Below are 12076 nucleotides of genomic sequence, written 5' to 3'. Positions count from 1 at the left end.
TTTAACAAAATTAGATCAACAAAGCTGGAAGAAATTTTTGACTCTCCCAACAGTGTACAAAGTTAATATGAGATTAGCCATTCTTGTAAAGCTGGAATAGTAAAGCAAAAAGTACAGCCTGAAAATTTCCAGTGTAGTCATGGTAAATCAGAAAACCAGGAAAAAATAAAAGAAATTGAAGTGACATTCAAGTAATAGCTTGTTGGTATCACAGTGTAAAAGAGTCTCTAATCAAGTCACGTCCTGGTTGTATTTCATAGTTAATAAATTAGAATCCCACTGACATCAATGAAAGATGAGAATTGGGTCCATGAATTTGTTTTTAATTTGCTGAGACTCACAACTTTGTTCCAGTTAAACATTTTGTACACTGCTCATGTTATTTATAATAAGTATATGAAATACTAAAATGTGTATAAAAATGATTATGATTATATGATGTATTCTTAATAACAAAGATATTTTTCTTATGCTGTTGGTAGTTGTTTTTGTTACAAATCTTTTCCCTGAAGCTTTCCAGGTTGTTTGTTTTGATAAAAACAAAATGACTGGGAGTTACAAAAGAATATCAGCCCCCTGAAACATGAGTCAGACTCCTGTTTATTATTTCACATGGAACAAAGTATGTTATACAGGCCCTTCTGTATCAAAATAGAGATTTAGTAAATCTTTTCAGATGGCACACAATGTTATTCATTGGAGCTGGTCAGAAAATGGGGGAGGAGAGTTTCCATGAAAAATTTCAACTGTTAGAAAAAAAAAATCAAAACCTGAAAATTTTCAGCCAAAATCTTTCAGATCAATGCTGAATATTTCAAATCAGAAATGCCGCCAAAGTGTCTCCTGGGAATTGTAATTCAGGTGCCTCATGCCCCCAAGGCCGGTGCAAGGATGTTTTGCGCCCTAGGCGAAACTTCCACCTTGCGCCCTCCCCTCCCCGCGCCCCCGCCTTGAGGCGCCCCCCCCCCCACGGCAGCTCCCCGCCCAGGGCCAGCTCCAGACCCCAGCGCGCCAAGCGCGCGCTTGGGGCGGCGTGCCACGGGAGGGCGGCAGGCGGCTCCGGTGGACCTCCCGCAGACATGCCTGCGGACGGTCCACTGGTCCCGCGGCTCCGGTGGACCTCCTGCAGACGTGCCTGCGGAGGGTCCGTTGATCCCACGGCTTCGGTGGAGCATCCGCAGGCACGTCTGCGGGAGGTCCACCGGAGCCGCGGGACCGGCGACCGCCAGAGCGCCCCCCCCCCGCAGCGTGCCGCCCTGCTTGGGGCAGCGCAATTCCTAGAGCCGCCCCTGTCCCCCCCTCCTCCCTGAGGCACCCCCCCATCCCAGCTCACCCCTGCTCCGCCTCCACCCCGAGCATGCCATGACTGCTTCACTTCTCCCGCCTCCCAGGCTTGTGGCGCCTAAGCTGATTGGCGCCGCAAGCCTGGGAGGCGGGAGAAGTGAAGCAGCTCACCCCTGCTCTGCCTCCTCCCCAAGCATACTGTCGCCACTTCACTTCTCCTGCCTCCCAGGCTTGCGGCGCCAATCAGCTTGGGAGGCAGGAGAAGTGAAGCAGACACGGCGTGCTCGGGGAGGAGGCGGGGCAGGGGTGAGCTGGGGCGGGGAGTTCCCCTGCGTGCCGCCCCCCCCTTACTTGCTGCAGGCGGCTCTCCCCGCGCTCCCCTGCCCCAACTCCCTCCGCCTAAATGCCGGTGGCAACCGGGGTGGCCGCAGATCTGGCCACCGTGGTCGCTGCCGAAGAAAATGCACCCCCCAAATCCTAGCACCCTAGGCGACCACCTAGGTCGCCTAAATGGCTGCACCGGCTCTGCATGCCCCCCTTATCTTCTATGGACTGGACTACCTGAGCAGACCACATCTCCCATGATGCACCAGAGTCTCCCCTCTTGCTGAGATGCCACAGTGCATCATGGCAGTCCCAACTCTTATGAGACTCTATGGCAGTGTTTCCAAATCAAAATTAGGGGGGTTTGGCCCAAAAACGAAAACCTTTTGGTTTTCAGGTGGTCACTTTTTTGACAAAGTATCAACATTTTCCATGGAAAGCAAACACCTTTTGTGAACAATTTCACTTTGTCAAAAAACAAACAATTTTTCATCAAAAAATAGCGTTCATGGAATATTTTTACCCAGCCTTACCACTTATACCTTGGTAGCACTGTGACCTTCTAGGTGGTCAACGTCTGACGACTATTATTCCCAACGTAAAGCTGCTTTTCACAGCAATATGTAACACCTGTTCATTTATAACAATTCTCTCTACCAGCAGACTGAATGGGCCTGCTATCCCTGGACAGAAGTCTATACTTTAGGAAACTAGTTTCATTCTTGTTGGAGTTCCATGTATGTGGCCAGTTGGCAACATGTGTATGTGCGAGTGCGGATTCGTGCATGCACACGTGGTCCTGATTCATTTTGTCAACTGTTATTTGGGAGGAGGAAGTAGGAGACTGTTCCTGTGAGGTCATTAATAATACTAATTCATTAATACCTAGCTCTTATATAGTGTTTTCCACTTTTGATCTTAACTCAACAGAATATGGTTCACTGTTAAAAAGTGGTTATGTAATCATGGCACCTTCTTAGTCCCTTTTTTGTATTCAGAGGTCTATGCACTTTGTTAGTGATAGGAATACATTGTTTACTGCTTTTCACTGTGGCTAGCCCTGCAGAGCCAACACACTAACAAAGGAGTGAGCTGGCCCATGCTCCCTCTTGTGCAACACCAGCCAAACTATTTACTAAGTTCCAGTCAGTTTCACCTGTGCAAACTCAGTGATGCCGGGGGGAATGCACAGGTGTCCATGCAAAAATGGAAGACAATGAGGATACACAGGTATAAGTGAAAGCCAGGACATTTATAACTAGCGATGATGCACAAGAAAGAAAGAACTTAGCTTAACCAGTTTGCAGGACCGATGGGGTGGGGTGGGACAGGGCGGAGGGTGGGAGGGGGAAATACTCCACTATCTTTTTATTCCACATTCTGGAGGGCAATTAACATGAAACTTCAAGAAGTCATTTTTACAGAATCACTTTTCAGAGTAGAGCCACCTAGTAAGAATTTCAAAAAAAATGGGAGTATGATACTGCTGTAGCCACACTGTATTGGTATTAATGAATTAGTATATACTGCAATATTCACACTGCTGAGCTTTAAAAAGTAGAGATATGGGTTTAAGGGTCCTATAGTGGTTTCCACACTGTTACCTCTGTCAAGCTGTCCTGCAGTAGCTCAAGAGCATAAGTACCAACCTAAGGGCAAGCTGTTAAGAGGCAGGGCCCAAAACCCAAAATGGCCATGAGTTCTATACTTTGATTTTCACCAACCATTTATTAAGTGTAAATGCCTCAGGCACTATAACAACCTAACCATGGAATCATAGATTGTCCCCTTGCATATGCTGATCTATCTTGTCACCAAATACCACAGCAGTATTCAGGTTACGCCCAGTCCCAAAGAACCAGTTATTTACCCCAGGTCAGTTGCACCTTAGAGCTCACACCAAAGACAACACTTGCACCCAATCCTATAATAACTATATACAGATTTATTAACTAGGAAAAGGGAATGAGAGTTATTGGTGGGTTTATATGTTTGCCTGCTTTACTCTTGTAAATGAGTTCCAATCTTAAGTTTCAAAAAGTAATAGCTTCTATTGTCCTGATAACCACATGTACATATATCCTCCTTCCCCTTGTGTAGAATCCCAGCTATAAGATGGAGTTTTGGAGTCACATGGGCAAGTCACATGTCCTTGCATGACTCAGTTCCTTACAAGTGGTAGCCATTGTTTACATGCTACCTTGAACATCCTCAGGTAGACTTCTATGTGGATTGGAGTCTTCCAAGATCCATTGTTCATTAAGTGTTTCTTGGCCGGGCACTTAACTTGCAAATTCCTTTCTAAAGAAGCTGGCCAAATGCCTTACTAAGGCTACTTAAAATCAAATAAGTACAAAGCTAATATTCATAACTTCTAATACAAAAATACATGCATACAAATAGGATGAATATATTCAGTAGATAATAACCTGTGCAGAGATATGTTACATGGCATATGTAGCATAAAACATATTCCAGTTATGTCATATTTACATTCATAAGCATATTTCCACAAAGCATTATGGGGTGCACTGTCACAGATATTGTAAGTGAGAGCAACTCACAAGCATTCACTTAAGTCTAAACACTAAGCACATTCTTATAACTTTAATACCTATTTTAACAATACTAACCCACAGGTTCCAGCTATGTGTTTGTCAGTGTTTAGTTGAGATGTGTGAACCTTGGCCTGACCTGCCACCTAGTCTGCCATCATCACACTCACTAATGCACTACCACTGTTGCAGCCCAGGTGTTGCTCATAATGCTAATGGAGACAACTCCTGAGGTAAGTAACCCCATAGTGTCTGCACCTTCTCAGAACAGAGCTAGATGACAAGGTGGTAAAAATGCTGGCAGCACTTTACAGTAGCACCCTGCTACAGTTACCACTGTTAGGAACTCCCACTGTTGCGTGAGTAGGAGAAAGCTCAGTATAGACACAGTCTAAATCAGTTCTCCAGGTTTGTCTTGAGAGCCCCCAGGAAAGCTCATGGGGATCGTGGCTATTAGTTAAGATTCACACTGATTGTTTTAGTGCTGTGTAGTTGAGGTGCTATTTACGAACTCTGACATTACACAGGCCAGTGGGGAAAACATTTATATTGTGATAGCAGATTTTGTTGCAAAAACATATGGCTATTGATCTGGGAATTAGCCACACAGCTCCTACTGACACTGATAGATAAGGACATGGCTTAAACTATGCACAAAGTACAGAAAATGAATAGCCAACAGCACAACATGTTGCCTATTGAGAAACAGACGTGTTTCCTCAGCCATAAACAAGCAGAAGTGAGAGAAACTGGGCCTTTTACCAGAAATCCAAATTTACAATTGCTTTCCATTGGTTCAAGTTGGAAAAAAAGTTTTTTAACAAATGAGCTAAGCTTCTTGTTACTACTCCTACAGTTGACACCAGCAGGGGCAAGTTGACTGATTCTACAGTCTACTAAAATATCTATTAGGGTACATAAACCACATGAATTAGTGTGTCACTTAGGCTGAGGGTCCCAAGACAAGTTGTCAATAATCACGGACCTGTTTTAACAAAGAATGTAGCACTGCAATAGTCTGACTTGTTAAGCCAGCACTCAGGCTGCTCCATCATTTGTGGAACCTCAGAACACAACCTACCTATGGTCACCTGCTATGCAATTAACTGCTCACCTGAAGAGATTTTAGCCTCGGACCACAGCACTGTTGCATCTCTCCCTTTGCAGCCACATTACACATGCCAGTCATTTTATGAGGGGCAGAAACAGTTACATCAAACTGCTAATGATCCCCAAGTAGTTTGCATTTGCTTTTACAAATAGATGTGCCTGGTAGATGAGGCAAAGGGCCGTCTTTCAGCATGTGACGTTAAAGACATTCTGGAGGACTTTCTTGACTATTTTTCCTTTTACATTTTTTCTCCCTGTAATACAATATTTAATCTGGTTCACTGGAACTGCTCTGACTCATCTCAATTACTGACATTGTCACATTTTTATTTAGTAACAATACACACGCTGGGCCTGTTTCTGCTCTCAGTGATAGACATGCATGAATGTAAATAAGAGCACAATTTGGCCGTGTCACTCAGATACTTTTTTGCCAGTGTTGTAGATGGCACAGTTACAGTCTGTCTTTCCTCCGTTTGCAGATTATGCTCTTTATATACCATAAAAGTCTATTTCACAACTGACAAACATATGTTGAAAAGAAATAGAGAGAACCAGATGCTGGTACTTTCCTTTTAGAAAGTCTAGAAATGTGAAAGTTGCACAAATTGAATTTGTTTTACATTATTTAAAGAGGAAATAACAGCTGGAAATCATTTTACAATGAAGTGGCTTCAAAACACCATTCTAAAACCACATAAAAACGATGTTCAGATTTCTTCTGCGTTTTGTTAACTAAACTATCAGCATCTTGTAGTCCTAAGGCTTGTCATGCTCATTAGACAAGGTTCACACAGTCTGTGCATGAAAGCATTTAATGTAAATTAATTTGCTTTATGTCTGAATAAACATAATTAGTCATAGGGTCTCTTTGTTATAGTTGGCGTATCCAACGTGCTTTGCATTTTGTTGTGGTGTAGCAGAACAGAGGAGCTGTGTTAGGGGAAGCTTATAGTTTAAAATACCGTGAAAAATGTCAGTGTCCAAGGGAATATTTATTATCCAGTTGTTAGAGTGGGGGGCTGGGAGTCAGGAATGCGCTGTCAAAATCCTGGTTCCCACTTTCTGGGTGACCTTGGGAAAGTCATTTACCCACCCTCATCCCTCACTTTCCCAGTGTGATGGCAGGATGCAGAGGTTTTATGCTGTCCCTGGCACACAGGGAAATAACAGCCACTCAGGCTCATACAGGTGTTTCAGGGAGAGCCCATCAGAGCAGCTGCTCCAGGAAAAGGATGGGTGAGGCTGTTTGTTACTCCTGGGGCTGGGTAAGAAACCCCAAGCTGGGAGGGAGGAGTATTTTTGTGTTTCAACTGCTGTTTGTTTTTTATTTTTATGTGACCAAGAAAGAACATTTTCCCTGGAAAAAACCAGGATCTGGCTGGGGGAAGAGTGGGGCTGTGGTTTGCGTGCTGAACTGTTTCACTAGTTCATGCACACTTCACGCTGAAAGGGATGCTGTCTGTCCACATGAAATTTAGCAATTACTTTGCCCAGCATAGCTAGTGCTATGATGTATAGAACAAGGGACTCGGCAAAGCTACTATAATAAAACACGTTCACTGTGCTGTGCACTAACCTTTGCTGGGTAACGCTGTAATCCTATTGCTGTAAGTCATGCCCTCCCCGCTCCCGTCTGTTCTGTTAACCCTTTATTTCTCACAGCTGAACTGAAACTATAATCCCTTTGAGGCAGGTACCATCTTGTGTGCACTCCCAGCATGCTTTAGGAGGTGTCAGATAAGGCCATTTACAAGAGTGGGTCAAAAGCAGTTACACAGGGCCCAGAGCCCCTCATACAATTTTTGTGATATTACAGTCACGTTATCCTGCTGGTTTTACCCACTTTCTATCCCCTGAGCCTGGGTGAAACTACCACACCAACAACCAAGGGCAATGACTAAGGCCGTGATCCTGTAACTGACTCTGCAGGCACATCCCTGCACCTCTGCATTGTGTTCCATGGACCTGTGCCATACAGACTTAGTTGCATGATCATGCCAAATTCCCAGTACAAGGTACGCCTGGTATGGCTACTGATAGTGCTAGCAGCTAACGGAGATTCCCGTCTAGCACAGCAGCTGAGGCACAAACTGCGAGAGCAGAAGGATCTGCATGCTGTTCCCGCTGAGCTAATGAAGTTCCAAGTCTCCATCTTCTGCCGCAGGAATTTGTTTCTCTGTGTTGGCCAACAATAATTGAGAAAATTAAAACATTCAATTCTCCCTCAGGCTGACCGGATAAATTAGATGGTAAATGGGACGAAGAGAGTGTCTCCTTTTGTGGGCAAACAGCAGCTTGCCCAGTGGGGCCAGGCTGGATCCTTCAGCAATTACAAAGAATAAGAACAATACTATTCCCAGTCTTTGCACTGGAGAGGTGACATTCATTTATTACTTGGTTCATGTTTTTGTTTGTGGTGCTTTGTGTGCCTGCACACTGGCTGGAGCTGGATGGGATGACTCTGCTGGATAGACCAGAATCATCCAGAAATTGCATGTGGTAGGCATTAGGCATACTCATTAGCTGTTTGAAGCCACTTAAGTGATTTCCATTGTGGGCAAGCACTCTGGCTGAAGACACCCAGAGATACTCTATGAGAGTGGAACCAATAGGAACTCAACAGGAGGGGGAGGAGTTTATAAATAGCAGGAATAGGTGCCAAACTGTAGATTCAGTAATGGTGCAACCACAGACGGAATGGCTGTAAGTGTTGTGCTCCAGTTTTGTTGGATTTGACTGCAGGTTCCTTCACACTGTAGATGAAGAAGAGGACTGGAATGTGATGCAGGCTGTGCAAATTGCAGACAATTATTGCAGAGATTCAAGGGGAATTTGAAGGAGACTGTAGGAACTCAAAGGAACTTGCAGCTTTACAGAGGTTTTGGAGCCCACAACTCAGAGACTGAAGTGGGTAAATCCTCCCAGAAAAGAGTCCTGGGGAATCATATGTATGTGCATGGGCATAATTTATATTTTGCATTGAAACTTGGGGTAGGAAAAAACTTGAGGAAGACATCCTGAAAGTGTTATCCTTAAAAAGTTGTTATTGGCAATAATCACATTTGTTTCATGGGTCATAGGTAAACTGTTTTGCATTTACACACACACATTTGGATGGATTTAGTAAATGTGTTTTTCTTTAGAGATTTTTGTGTCACTTTTGTTCTCTGAGATTTAACTCTGTATTTTTTACATAAGTCCTGAAAAGACTAAACTCTTTTCTATACCCCAGTAGAGAGATAAACTGAAGTACAGGAAAGGGGAAAAGAATGTTATACTTAAGGGCCTTAAAAATCTCCTCCATAGCTGACAGTAAACCATAACTGGCTTAACTTTATGATTTTTTTAGCTGAGTCTTGTTTTTTGGACCAAACAGAAGTTGTTCCTATTTCAGCCAGGCATGAAAAGAGGGCCATTTTTAGAAGAGTTATCAGCTCTTTGCCAGAAGGATTTCAAGGAGCGTGTTGTGGCACAGTTGCTGGATCTCTGTGTGTGGCACACCCACAAACACTCCCTGCATGGCTTCTTCCAGAGGGGAAAGACCCCGCCCTCAGGAAGTAGTGGGAGGGGGTGCTTCCTACATGGCTGGGAAGTCATAAAGGCCTAGCTCCACAAAGGGACTAAGGCATTGAGATTATGAGCGTCACAGGACCTAACAAATCGCAGGAACCACACGGTGATCCACAAAGCCTGACTTACGGGCCTAGATTCCCGATACAATGACAGACAGACAGGCACCTTAGACCAGCAGTTCTCAATTAGGGATGCGAGGCCCCCTGGGAGGCTGGGAGCAGGTTTCAGGGGGTCTGCCAAGCAGGGCCAGCATTAGACTCGCAGGGGGCCGGGGCAGAAAGCCAAAGCCCCACTGCCCCGAGCCCTGCCAACCAGGCCTCAAACTGAAGCCTGAGCAGCTTAGCTTCGCAGGGGCCCTGTGGCGTAGGGCCCTGGGCAGTTGCCCTGCTTGCTACCCCTTAATGCCAGCCTGGCTGTTACATGCAGAAAAACAGTTGTTGTGGCACATGTGGGCCGTGGAGCTTTTATAGCATGTTGGAGGGGGTGGGGGACCACAGAAAGAAAAAGGTCGAGAACCCCGCCTTAGCCTGTGAGCCACAAAACCAGCATGCTGGGTGGGGAGCCACCTAAGGTAGCCAATGGAAGATGCTGACGCGAGGTGTGGGGGGTTGCCCCTCTCCTGGAGATAGGTGCCTAACTCTGGGCTGCAGGAAGGGACCTGCCTCCGCTTGTGATCCATGCACTGTGGAAAGATAGGAGTTTGGCCGCTTAACTCAAGTGTGGGGCCTGAGCCGGTAGGCATGCTCGGAATCCATCTAATGCCACAAAACAACTCTTATAGAGTCTTTCACACTCTATCACTGGCTCAAATGCTATTTAACAACTTTAATAGGAGACACTGAGGGAACCCCATAGCAGACTATCCCCTTGCTTAATGGTTAGGGCACTCACCTGAGAGGTGGCTGGACCCTGTTCAAATCCCTGCTCCAGGAAGGAGACCACAAAATCTCTCAGCAGTATCCTAATGTCCCTTCTTTGTTTTGAATCTGCATTTATGTTCTTTCTTTGCATTCAAAATGGATTGGATCCTGCAAGGTGGTGAGACTTTCCTGTGAGATACTGAGCCTTTCAGCAACCATGGCCCTCACCAGTGTTACCTCTAATTTTTTATGTCCATGTGTGGAATGAATTTTGTTATGTGCACCAATATGGAGGTGATGTGGGGTAGGGATGAGGGGTTCAGAGTATGTGGGGGGCTCAGGCTGGGGCAGAGGGTTGGAGTACAGGGGAGTGAGGGCTCTGGCTGGGGGTGCAGGCTCTGGGATGGGTCTGGGAATGATGGGTTTGGGGTGTAGGCTGCCCTGGGGCTGAAGCAGGGAGAGAGGCCTCCCCCCAGCCCTCTCTCACCACAGCAGCTTGGGGCTGTGGAGAGAGGCACCTCTCCATGGCCGCTCTGGCAGGGCTGGACCAGGGGAGGGGTGCCTGTCTCTCCATGACCACAGCAGCTCTGGCTGGGCTGGGCTGGGCTGAGGAGGGGTGCCTCTCCATGGCTGCAGCAGCTCCAGCGGGGGTGGAATGGGCTGGGGGAAGGGTACCTCTCCTGGCCTGCATGGCCCTTGAAAGCCTGCTGTGTGGCCGTGCAGCTTAGAGGGAACTTAAGCCCTCACTGCTGTTAGGCACTCGGCACCTCACCGAATTGGATCTCACATCCCCTCATTGTCTGTGTCAACACTAGATGTGACAATTCCTACCATCACTTTCACTGTTTCAACTCCACCAATGGTGGCAACAGTGGGACCGTTTGTGTGGAGTGTAAACTCAGGGGCCTTTTTGGTCTGTGTTTGTATAGTGCCTAGCACAACTGGGTCCTGGTTCATGTCTAGGGCTCCTAGGTGCTACCACAATGCACATAATAATAGACCAGTCAGCGCTGCCTTAACATCCTGTCATCTACAGCAGATCTAGACAACTCAGGCCTGGATACATGGAAGAATTTAGGCACCTAAATCCCAGTTCCATCATCGTTGTGAAATGCAAAATTCCCACTAAACCCCATAGGAGCCTAAACTCACTCGGAGCCTAAATTTTTGCAGTAAAAATTCCCTAGGTGTCTATGTTTTGGCCTCTGGGCATAAGCACTGCTGACTTCCTCTAGGCATCTGAAGAACCTGTCTCCCACCTAAGCTCCAGAGCAATTCACAGAGGAAGAGAGGTGTTTGGCTGCCTCAGTCGCATGTAGGGCCCAGTTGGGTAGGGGCCCTCTGAGCCTGAACGGGCAGGGGCTCACTCATAACTTTTAGCCCAGTGGTTAAGGGACTGTTGTATTAATTTAGATGGAATATATGGGCTAAAGGTGTTAACATAACCCAGCCGCTCTCCAGCAATAAAAAAATTCAAACAAGGTTTGGGGTTTGATATACAGAGGCCTCAGCCTGCTTAATACCATGGCAAACACACCATTAAAATCCTTTGACAATTTATTAAAGCTACAGAAAAGAAGGGAAAAACAGTTACAGCACGTGGATCAGACAGAGACTTCTCTTTGAGGAGAGTCTATTGATAGAAATTCTCAAGGTTTTAGTCAGGGGAAGAGGATAAAGTAGGGGCCAGATCAGATGAGAAACATTTTCATAAAAAAGAATCCACCACATCAGAAAAGGGCGGACAAATAAACAGTGACAAGTTTTTAAAGTGCTTGTACACAGATGCTAGAAGTCTAAATAATAAGATGGGTGAACTAGAGTGCCTCATGTTAAAGGAGGATATTGATATAATAGGCATCACAGAAACCTGGTGGAGTGAGGACAATCAATGGGACATAATCATTCTGAGGAACAAAATATCCACTAGTTATCCCTCTACCCTTTGTTCCCTGTCTTTTAAGCAGTTCTCAATCCATGAAAGGATCTTCCTGCTTATCTCATGACAACTTAATTTACATAAGAGCCTTTGGTGAGGGACCTTGTCAAAGGCTTTCTGGAAATCCAAGTACACTATGTCCACTGGATCCCCCTTGTCCACATATTTGTTGACCCCTTCAAAGAACTCAAATAGATTAGTAAGACATGATTTCCCTTTACAGACACCATGTTGACTTTTGCCCAACAATTTATGTTCTTCTATGTGTTTGATGATTTTATTCTTTACTATTTTTTTCAACTAATTTGCCCGGTACTGACGTTAGACTTACCAGCCTGTAATTGCCGAGATCACCTCTAGAGTCCTTTTTAAATATTGGCATTATATTAGCTATCTTCATTGGGTACAGAAGCTGATTTAAAGGACAG

This window comes from Mauremys mutica, chromosome 6 (assembly GCF_020497125.1).
Source record: "Mauremys mutica isolate MM-2020 ecotype Southern chromosome 6, ASM2049712v1, whole genome shotgun sequence".
NCBI classification, from domain to species: Eukaryota; Metazoa; Chordata; order Testudines; family Geoemydidae; genus Mauremys; species Mauremys mutica.
The sequence above is the reverse complement of the archived record's forward strand: the minus strand, read 5'-3'. Positions refer to the sequence as shown.